Source organism: Cyanistes caeruleus, chromosome 6, assembly GCF_971803275.1.
Source record: "Cyanistes caeruleus chromosome 6, bCyaCae1.hap1.1, whole genome shotgun sequence".
Lineage (NCBI taxonomy): Eukaryota > Metazoa > Chordata > Aves > Passeriformes > Paridae > Cyanistes > Cyanistes caeruleus.
In genome coordinates this window covers 60,900,135-60,910,791 of record NC_141706.1, presented here as the reverse complement: position 1 = coordinate 60,910,791, position 10,657 = coordinate 60,900,135, and the positions used below count along the sequence as shown (strand labels likewise).

The 10,657-nt window shown below is 47.4% G+C and overlaps 1 long non-coding RNA gene across 2 annotated transcripts; it reads right to left on the bottom strand.

The window, feature by feature from the left end:
- Positions 1-1,790: 1,790 nt before the first annotated feature.
- LOC147652739 (uncharacterized) lies at positions 1,791-9,941 on the bottom strand. 2 transcript variants are annotated; one of them, XR_015288369.1, is made up of 6 exons: positions 9,740-9,941; positions 9,561-9,649; positions 8,178-8,224; positions 8,042-8,085; positions 3,832-3,883; positions 1,791-1,921 (listed from the first exon to the last, which is right to left on the bottom strand). It is a non-coding gene; the product is annotated as an uncharacterized LOC147652739 (long non-coding RNA). The 2 variants fall into 2 exon arrangements; XR_015288368.1 differs by lacking the exon at positions 8,178-8,224.
- Between the last annotated feature and the right edge of the window lie 716 nt (positions 9,942-10,657).

Genomic DNA, 10,657 nt, shown 5'->3' with positions numbered 1-10,657 from the left:
TCCTTATATGGAAAAACAAAAGCATAAACTTCATGTGTTTCTATCTGCTTTTAATGAAATTTAATAACTTCAGCAACGAAACAGAATCAGCCCAACTAATTTTTTGTGAACCCAGAACCTGTAAGTGGAAGGCCTGTCTGAAGCAGAGCAAAAATGGCCACTCTTAGTATTTGCAGAAGAGGCAAAATTGCAGAGAGCCAAGTATTGCAAAACCCCAGGTTCTGCAGAAGGTGATTTATAGTTACCTGCAAAGATGTGACTAAGGAGCTCAGGAATCTAAAGCTGAACAACAGCCCATTGATAAGCCCCAAGACACTGCAGGCCAAACTCTTGGCTACCCCCCAGCTGACCCTGGCAGTGTCCTGCACTTGCCTGAAAGGCAAATGTGTGCAGGGGAGAGGCAGTGGGGAGCACAGGAGGGCACTGCTGCAGCCCAGGGGCTCCACACACCAGGGACTCCACATGACAGGGCTGGTTTGTTGTTGTGGGCAGAGGATGGACAAACCCATCGCTGGAGGCAAGCAGCTACATCTCTGTCAAGGGGCTGAGGGTCAGACCTCTGCTAACAGTGTTGTGAGATTTTTCAGGGATGTTTTCTTTCCACTTGTGCTCCCAGAAATGCAGAGGCACACAAATAGAAAAGGACAAATCAATAAGCATTTATGAGCCATGAAAAAGCTTTCTTCTAGCTCAGGTAAAATCTTAGTTGTGCTCTTTATGTGGCTGGGATGATTAATTGAGCTTCCCTCTCCCTCAGAGGCAAGCAGAAATAAACAGGAATGCTTTCCAAATTCAGGAAGGGCATCCTCCCTCCCTCTTTCCCTCCCTCATTTCCCCAGTATAGGTAGATTTTTCTGCAGACAACTCAAATGGCTATGTCTGAAAACTTCTAAATTCCTGAACCTGCTTGGTTTGCTGCAGCATAGCCTGGAATACAGGTGGATGTCATCCTGGCCGTGGATATGTCCCTTCATCACACATTTCCCTGTGTGCCAAAACCCCCCTCCAGTCCTGAGCTCCACTTCTGTGGTCAGAGGCAAAACTTCCCCTGGCTCCAGTGGGAGCAGGAGCACGTTTCACCCAGCAAATCCACTCCATATCGCCATATGCTGCTTTCTCTGCGTGTTCTGTTTTCCTTTCAGCTCTATCTGCCCCATCAAAGACGGGAGCTGGTGGCGGTGGCCGCGCGGGTGTTTGCACAAAGGCGGTAATTCAAGCCTTGTTTTGGCAGCGTAGCCAAGGCACTGCTCCTTGCTCCAGCTGACCTCTCCTCTGCTGCCCTGCCCGCCCTCCTGGCTGGGTGCAGGTGCCTCTCACCCCAGCCTTGCCCCTTGCTGTGCTTCCTAAAACCATTTTCCTGTGACTCGTGGATGGAGCAGCTCCTGCCCTGCTCAGCAGGACACCTGAAGGTGCTACCATGGGACAGTTAGCATCCTGAATTATTTTTAAGACCCTGTGGGGCCAAGTGTGCTGGGCAAAGGCAGCAAACTGAGCCATTAACATAGCACACATATAACAGCACTAAGAGCAGGTGCTGACAGGGGTTTGACTGGTGTAGGTCTTGGCTTGGGCAGGAGAGCCAAACACTGCTCTCCCCCCTGCTGCACCCATCATGACCTGCTGTCAGTGCCTCTACCACCTCATGCTCCCAGCAGCTATTGCAAACCAAAGGAAAACATGGATGTTTGTCATGTAACTGTCCCATTTGTTGGTGAATCTTCACATGGATGATACCCAAGCCCTTTGGCTCACCCTTTGCAATGGCCTGGAGCAGTGCTTTCTGGCCTTTCCTTTACAGAGACTTTATTTTGAACCTCTTGCCACACTCCAAGGTCTCTGTAGTGAGTTTGCTGTTCCAGGCTTGGAGAAAGAGCAGGGTGAAATTCCTTGTAGCTGCACATCTCAGTTCAGTTTCTCCCTGCTGCAAGAAATTCCAGGATGAAGAACAGCCAGATCAAAGAGACAATCCCAGCTGAAACATGCACGATTTGCATATTCCATTAAAAAAAAATCAAAGAGGAGGGTGTGTAAAATATTTGAGCCCTGGAGCATATACATTGTATGCCCCAACAAGATGCTCCATGCAGGGCTTTTACCTATTTACTCTGATGCCTAATAACAATTAAAAAAAAAAAAACTGCTGTAATTTGCACATCCCAAAAAATTCTGGTTCATCTGATACACAGACCATCTCCTTGAAAGAAGCACAGATACCCCTAAAAGACTCGGGCAGACTTTTGGCAAAATGCTTACTTTTGAAGGTCAAACTAAATACATTCCTTTTGCAGTGGGAGGTCCCCATTGATAGAAATCTTTATTGCTCTGGTTTTGCTGTTTCATTTAGCATTTGATAGGCTCCAAACACAAAGGGAGGTGAGTGGAGGATACATGGACCTTTCTCTGCCAAATTTTAGAATGGCACTGTGAAAAATCAAACTGGCAAAACTAAGTTGGTTTTAGGCTGAGGAAAGCATGGGCTAAGAATTTAATTCTGCTCCTGGCTCTGCTGGCAGCCAGCTGGATGACAGTGACAAGAACACTACTCTGAGACACTGTTTTTCCATCTCTTAATAAAAAGTTATTGATCCCTTTTTGTAGTATTTTGAGACCAACTGCTGGAAGATCTGTGTGAACCAGACACCATTACTGTTAGCATTAATATTCTTGCTGCCTTTTATTATGCCAGTAGTGGCTTCTAAGGCTGTGAGCCCATATTGCTCTGCCCAGGAGGATGAGCAGGAGGTGGATAATCTCCTGAGTCTAATGACTGTGTCCTTCTTTCTGTCTAACAATTCCAGCTCCTCAGTCTGCACTGAGTGCACTGCCTTCCAGCAGGAGACCACAAATAAAAGAGCAGGTTTATTGGTGAGGTGGGTCACAGGGCTGCTCTGCTGACCCCCACCTCCAAAGCCTTTCTCCAGCAGTGGTTTGCACATCAGCAGGCCTTGGGGGATGCAGAAAGGCTGCAGGATGGCACGCAAAGAAGAGGCAGGGGAAGATACCCAGGTAGAAAACACCACTGGCAAGAGCAGAGCATCTCCTCCCCCCTGTGAATGCCCCAGCCCAAACCCAGGCAGGAGCACAGCCCTTGGCTGTCCCATGCAGAGCTTTGGGCTGAAGGAGACACACTTCCCCTTTTCCCTGTGGGTGTTTTCTCTGGGTAAAACCCTCCTGTGCCAACACCCCACACTCGCTGAAACACCCACCCTGCCATGCACCTCATCCTGCAGTCCCACAGCCCTCCTCCTTCCCCTTGGAGGGAGAAGGCACTGTAGCCATGCGTGGACATGCCCTAAGAAAGATGCTGGCTTCCTCCCACTGAGTATTCCTGGCTGCTGGCACTCCACAGCAGCGCTGTATTGATTTGCTTAAAGGCGACGGTCGAGTCCCTCATAATTTATTGAGAACCAGCCGGGTGCTTTTTGCTGACTCCCACACCTTATGTGGCTCACATTAATCCGGTGCCAGCAACAAGTCATTTTGGAGAATACAATTCCTCTCACAGAGCATCTTCCAAGAAAAAAATAATACTCAGGAAGAATGTACCTTGAGACATCAAGCATTTTAGTGCTGGTTTGTTTGCCTTTTCCCAACAGCCTGCCTTTAAGGTACATCATTTCTGGCATCAGGTTTCCTCACGTAGAGACCATTTAAGTACTTAAGGTGCTCTCTATGTACTCAGCCAAATGTTTTGCCAAGAAACCTAGAATTTCTTTGCTTTAGAGGCATAAAGTCTTCCATCTGAGTCTTAATTACAGGGTTGAATACACAATGAAACTGCAGCTAAGCCCCTACATGTATGGAATGTAACACCACTTCACTGCGCCTCACCTGAAAGACAACTGGTAAAAAAGCCACAGATGAGTAATAAACTGGAAGGACACTAATAAGAAAAGAGAAAATATTTAAACAAAAAATCTCCCTCCAGTAAATAATTACCTTTTTTTTTTCTGATTTCGCTCCTTCTGATAAAAGACAAAGAGCCCTGTCAGGAAGTGACTCCATCTGAGAACCTCCTTTCAGAAAATGTGGTTTTAGTGGTCTAGACCATCTTCTCATGGGCAGGGGAAGGGTGAGAGTGAACCCGTCTGCATTTGAAACACTCTGATGTGGCGGGTGACGAAGCTCTCTTGAATCATGCTCCTGATCTGGTGTCCCAGGGGAGGCAGAATGGAGTCCTAGGCCTCCCTGAGGAGGAGGAAGCCCAAAAGCCATTGCTCCTGGGATATGTCTTTGGTGCTATCTGCAGTGCTAGGAGTCAACAGGAAATTTTCCTGGGTTTCTGTGGGCAGGAGGTCAAACCAATCTGCAAGGCTTGTTCTGCATCTGGGCAGGGGCTGAGTATCCTTGAGGATGTGGCAAACACAGATGCTCCTTCCAGGCTGTCCTGGGGCTCTGCAGGGCACAGCAAAGCTGTGGGAAGTGGTCCCATGGCCATGCTTGGGCCAGCCCTGCCCATGGTGGCACTGTGCCCACCTGCCTCTAACTCCCACCACACCATTTCTGTCACAGGAGCTGTGCCACAGGGTTTTGGTGAGATAAAACACTGTGGGTGAAAGAGATTGCCCAGCTCCAGGGAAAAGAAAGAGGAGTAGGGAGTCTCCTTCCCCTGGGAAGGCCAGGGAACAGGCTGAGCTGAGGCAGTGCATGGGGTGGGCAGCTCTGGAGAGGTGGGTAGGCTCCTCTTGCCACAGCAGCCAGCTTTGCCTTTCCCCTCCTTGTGGGTGCTGTGCCACATGCCACAAAGAGCCCAATGACAGAGTGAAGCCCCCTGGATAAACACCTGGTATGGCTGGCCCATCTGCTCAGTCAGAGGCAGGAAGACAACAAACAGCAAGGTAAAGTTATTGCTTCGACAGAAACCCGCGCTGCGTTTCTTAGCAGGAGAAGCCTCATCAAAGCATACCTGCAAGCAGGGAGCATGCTTCACCCAGAGCACACAGTCTTCATATTTAACCTGTAATTTATTTTTTTTTTTTTTCCATAGAAAGATCAAATTAGCTGCTTTAGCTCCATCCCTAATTAAATGTCTTTCCTTTTTCCTTTTTCCAAATGGCAAATTCCTGCGAATTCAAACAAGTTATATCACCTGGCAGAATTAATTTTTAGTCAGGACATGCCTGTCATTCCAAACAAATTAGATATCTGAAGGGGAGGGTTCAGCTGCATTTCTGTGCACTAACCAAACCAAGCAGTTATGATCCACGCAGGGCCAAAAACGATATTCTTCAGGCGACAGTAACCCCTATGCATACCAGCACCTCGCTCAGTCAGAGAGTAAACACCCATTGTACCCAGGCATATGCTGCTGTGGGTCTCTGAGCCCATGTTTAATGACCTTGTCAGGGAATGTGTGTGCTGTACTCTTACATTTTTAAGAAAGCATAATGGTGCTTTTGTCTTCTGTTTTTTCCTGTGCGGCAAGTTGCAGCTAGTCTTCAAACTTAGCTTAAAAACTTCACTTGTTACTTCTGGACAGTTCTCTAGCCATTTCTATGCTTTCTTTTTTCTCTTCCTTTTTCTTTTTTTTTTCCTTTTTTTCTCCTTTTATTTTTTTTTTTCCTCTTCAGCTGGGTGTCTTAGCAGATATTGAACTTGCTTTTTTAGTGCTGTAACTGATAGTTTGGGGACCAGTTGTGTATCTGTGCATATGTCCATCTGCAGACTCAGTCTCCAGTCCATTGGACAGCCATATAGCAAAAGCATAACCTGAAGCCCTAAAATAAACACTAATGCTCCATTCAAAGGGCCCTGGTGTTTAGTGTCTCATTCAGGAGGGAGGCTCACTAGGTGGCTGTCTTTTAACATGTGCCAAAGTCCCACTAAATTAAAGACTCTACAAGGTTTTATAGGCACTGAGAAGACTGAAAATGCAGGGTTCATGACCAAAGTGAAGAATTCTCTCCTCCCCACCTGAAGGGTTTTAGGAGAAACTAGGATGTGGAGTGGTAGGAAAAGGGGGACAAGGGAGAATGGTCTTAAGCTGACAGAAGGCAAGTTTAGATTAGATATTAGGAAGAAATTCTTCCCTGTGAGGGTGGTGAGGCTCTGGCACAGGTTGCCAGCTGTGGCTGCTCCATCCCTGGAAGTGTTCAAGGCCAGGCTGGACAGGGTTTTGAGCAGTCTGGTCTGGTGGGAGGTGTCCCTGCCCATGGCAGGGGAGTTGGATGAACTTTAAGGTTCCTTTCAACCCAAAGCATTCTGTGATTCTTTGATGTTCTTTTTGCCTGTGTTTGTCCTGGTGTGGAAATGGGTGTGCAAAGCACAGGTACAGCTCATCAGCCTGCCCCTAATTCACAGATACAGAGCTCAAAAGCTGCTGCTTCAGGCATCCAAGCCTGCAGCTCTGCTAGAGAAAGTGACACTTCATTACAGATAAGATAACAATCCGTGTGCATACCCCCAGAAAATGGATACAGAAACTCCATATAAATTTCTTGGGGCTGCCAGTGGAATTGGGAGTTTCAAGAGGATACTTGGAGTTAGGAGGAAATAGGAGCTCTTCAATTAAAGCAACAAGAAAGAAGACAGGTCTTTTGATGACTTTTCTCAGTGCAGCTGGGGATTTTTCATAATTCCTTATGTTATTTTTAAGCAGTTTTAATTACCAGAGAACAGAACTTGTGGCATCAGAGTAGGATTCACCTCACAGGATTTTAGATGTTCACACCACCACTGTTATCCACCACAGCTCTTATCAGAGCTCCCTCCACAGCCATGTAACACAGACCAAAGGATGGCTCTAATTATTTTGGGCATCTATTTCAGCATGAGATAGATCCTTCTTCAAGACATTGATTCTAAAAAGACAACAGCAGGTTAGATGGTAACCAGATAGATGGAGGCACCTGGAGCAAGGGAGATGAATTTCACCCTAGGTACAATTTAAGTGTTGAACAGGTCTACCAGCCAACTGCTTTGGCTGCAAAATTCGTAGGAAAATTAGTCAGGGAACTGGAGGAATCTGGCTCTAGGCAAGGAACATTTCCATCTCCTGGCAGGAAGAGAAGGCACTGGGAAGTGAACAATTAGAAAATGCATGAATATTAAAATTCTAATGGCTCCTGAGGTGCATGTTAACTTTGCTAAAACCTGAATGCAATGGAAGACACAGAATGGGTCTTCCTGAAGAGTGTGAAGATAAAGGGAGCTTTTTCATCAGCTGATTTTGCTTCATGCCCTCTAACACCTCTCGGGAGCCAGCATCGCACTGGAGCGGAGCTGAAGCAGAGACACCCAGAGCTGTGAGTCTCAGTCATGAAGGGCTGCTCACCAAAACCACCTGAGAGCATCCTCAAGCACACTGAAGTGAGGGAGGGGCAATCCTGGGAAATCTCCTTACAGGATATGAGGTTTGCAGTGATGAAGTCTCAAAGAGCCCAGATCAGCTGATTTGCCAGGAGACTTTTGCTCCCATTGCCTGTGGGACAGCCGTGCAGGAGGCAGGGAGGACCCAGAAAAGTGGGCTAAAGAACCCATTTCTGTACTCACTGCTCCACCATAGAGCTGAAAGAGACCTGCAAGGGTCGAGTCCAACTCCACCACATGCCATAAACAGGGGTGTGAAACACAAATAGCTCTGCAGGACATGAGGTGGAGGATGGCAGGACAAACATGAGTGTGGGAGCAAGGCCCTGAGAGGGTGATTTACCCTATGGCATGCTGGGAAGAGGGCAGAATTTCATCACTCACACTTCAGCTGAGTTCTTCATTCCCAAAAGCTCTGCTCTCCCATTTGGATCAGGAGCTGCTGCCTCCATATACCACAACCCCTTGCTGCCCCATACTGTGAGACCCTGCCCAGGAGAACCACACCAAGGTGCAGGGATGGACACACAGCTGAGCCTCAGGACAGGCAGGAGATGTTGCTGTGGACAGATGTGTCCCTTCCCCCATGCCTGATGCAGGTGGCTCAGCAGCCCCCACATTCAGATCCGTGCCTGCTGGTCACACCCCAAGTCCTCCCATCTTCCAGGGGTCACAAATGCCACAGCAGGCAGTCTGCACCTGTGTGTGAGCTCAGGATTTTCTACATACTTACAGACAGAGCTTTACAGGTTCATCAATCCAGATCTTCCCATAGTGCTATAAAAGACCATTACATATCATGTCAGTGCTTTAAGACTCTGCACAAGTGCCCCACATGAAGATAACACTTCCCATCCTGAAGCACTTACAATTGAGACATAAGAGCAGAGGCAACAGGTGGGCACAGACAGCCAGGCTGGAGGGAAGCACATGTCAAAAAAGGAAACCCAAAAGTTCAGGAGGTGCTTATGAAGCCGCACATCCCTGTACTGAGATTGCTTTTGCCCATTTCACTGCATCAAAAAATTCACGTGCTGCATTCTGGGTTGTACAGATGACGCTGGAGACAAAAATGGATCAGCCATAACCATATGCTCAAACATGGTCAAACACTGGCAACTCATAAGGATCCTGTACAGGAGATCCCAAATTAGCTATTTTTGTTTAAATGACACTTCTGCCCTTCGAGCTTTTCTCACCAGCTGTCCTTTGGAGGACTGTGTTCTATATCCGTTTGTTTACCTACTCTGCTGTAGGAACCGTTCCTATGACAGCTCCTATTAGAGAACACCTGCAAGTCTGAAACCCTGTGCCCCTTGGGCTGGAAATTAATTGTTCATCTCCATGGGCTGAAGCCTGAATCATTTAAAAAAGGGGACAAGTGAGAATTTCCAAAGAGTGGTCAGAACTGCATCTATATGGGGAGCTGCATCTAAAAGATGGCAGCTTCAGATAATGATTTCCAAAATTACTCTCTCCCAGTATATTAGGTGATGGATTTGAGATGGACTTCTGCAGCCGCCTTCCTTTGTTAACTTCAGGATCCCTGAGCTTGCTCTAGCAGGTACTCTGCAAATGTATAGAAAAGGCATAGCCCGGATTTTACATTTTAATTCTATTCTGCTCTTTTTTTTCTTTTTCTTTTTTTTAATTCTGCTCATTAATAAGAGCTGTAAAAAGGTGACTTTCAGCTTCACACAGCTCAGATTCTGTGATTGTGTGACAAATCCAGAAAAACAAATCTCCCACTGAGATATTCCTTCTGCATTGCTGAAATTAAACTGAGGCCAAAATTTCCATCATTTCCTAGAGTACAAAACCAAGAAAAGACTTAAAAATGTATTTTTCTTGTTTGTGGCATTTTCCACATTAGAACACTGCTAGAATATCTCTAGAAGGATGTCATGACATGAGCTTGATCAAGCACAGGTAACAGATCAACAATGCTGGCCCAAGTAAGTCAGGTGAAAGCAAGGTCACTATGCTTTCAGTGCCCCATTGCTCCTGTGAGTTAGGTGCAGGCAGATTGGACATTTTACCACCTTTCTAGTGACCACCTTGCTCTACAGCCTCACCCAGTCTTTTATCTCTTGGCTAGAAACTCCTCCTTACTGGGGCTTTCTGTGCTCCCAGACTGGAAGACTCTCCTCCACCGCCTTTCTTGTCACTCCTCGTGAGTCCCATGGAGGGAGTAAGCAGCAAAGAAAAATGTCATTCATTTAAAATTCTGATTTCTTCCCCTTGGTTCTCACCTGGTAGGGTTCATGGCACAGCTCCTTAGGGCTGTGTCTGCAGCTGAGCAGCCCAGGGTTAGGACTTCTTTCTGGGGGATGAGAGCAGGCTGGAGAGCAAATGAAACCTCTAAAACTCCTCTGTCTTAGAAGCACAAACCTAGGCATGTTATTTAACATTTTGGCTGTTAAGGTGATACCTCTGAGTCTCAGAAGCATGAAACACCTTGACCAGGGCTTGTCCCAGAGCCCAGATTTCACAAATGACCCAAGAGGTCCCTTCAACTCTACTCCCTCCTACAAAAGCCAGCTTGGGAAAATGAGGCTCAGGTATCAGAACCACGTATTTGGATACATCTGGTGGCCCAGCAAGCTGCTAAAGCAAACCCTGGCAGTGCTGCCCCTTGGCTTGTCCTGTAACACAATACAGAGCAGCTCCCAGGACTGATGCTTGGCTGTGCTGTCACAGAGGAACCACTGGACTCTGCTGGTAAAGTAATCCTTGTGGTGAGGCCAGGGGCAAAGAGAAGAGGAGCACACTGAGGAGGGCAATCCCCACCTCCTTCAGAAATTAAACACTGTTCCACCCCTCCAGCACTGGGTAGCACTTTGTTCTGTGAAAGCACTCACAAGAACCAGGAAATTTTAGGTGAGCAAGCTGCCCAGCTCTCAGCTGGGTCTTGCCTAGGCCCTGTGCAGGCACCATGGAGGACCCCGTGGTCCCAAGTGCCTGGCCTCACAGGAGGAAAAACCCCTCCCAGAGAGACCAAAACATGGAGAGACACCCTAAACCATCCCTCCCACCCATGGACAGTAAGAGCCTGCTTTGCTCAGATAGCTCTGTATTTCTAATTTCCAGTATCTTATTGGCACCTATGCTTTGAGTGACACTTCCTCATCAGGTCTGTGGCTTCAAAGCCTGTTTCCATGAGCAGTGCTGGAGGTCTTGCAGTGCAGGGATGGCAGCCAGGGCCCAGATGGGACCAGAGCTGTATGTATGTCCTGGGTAGCTGCCCCTCTCCAGCCTTTCACAGGCTGCCACATCACCGGGGTTATATTTAGTGAGGCATCTGCAGTGACAGTCATTTTTCCAGCATTTAGGAAATGCTAGTGCTGTC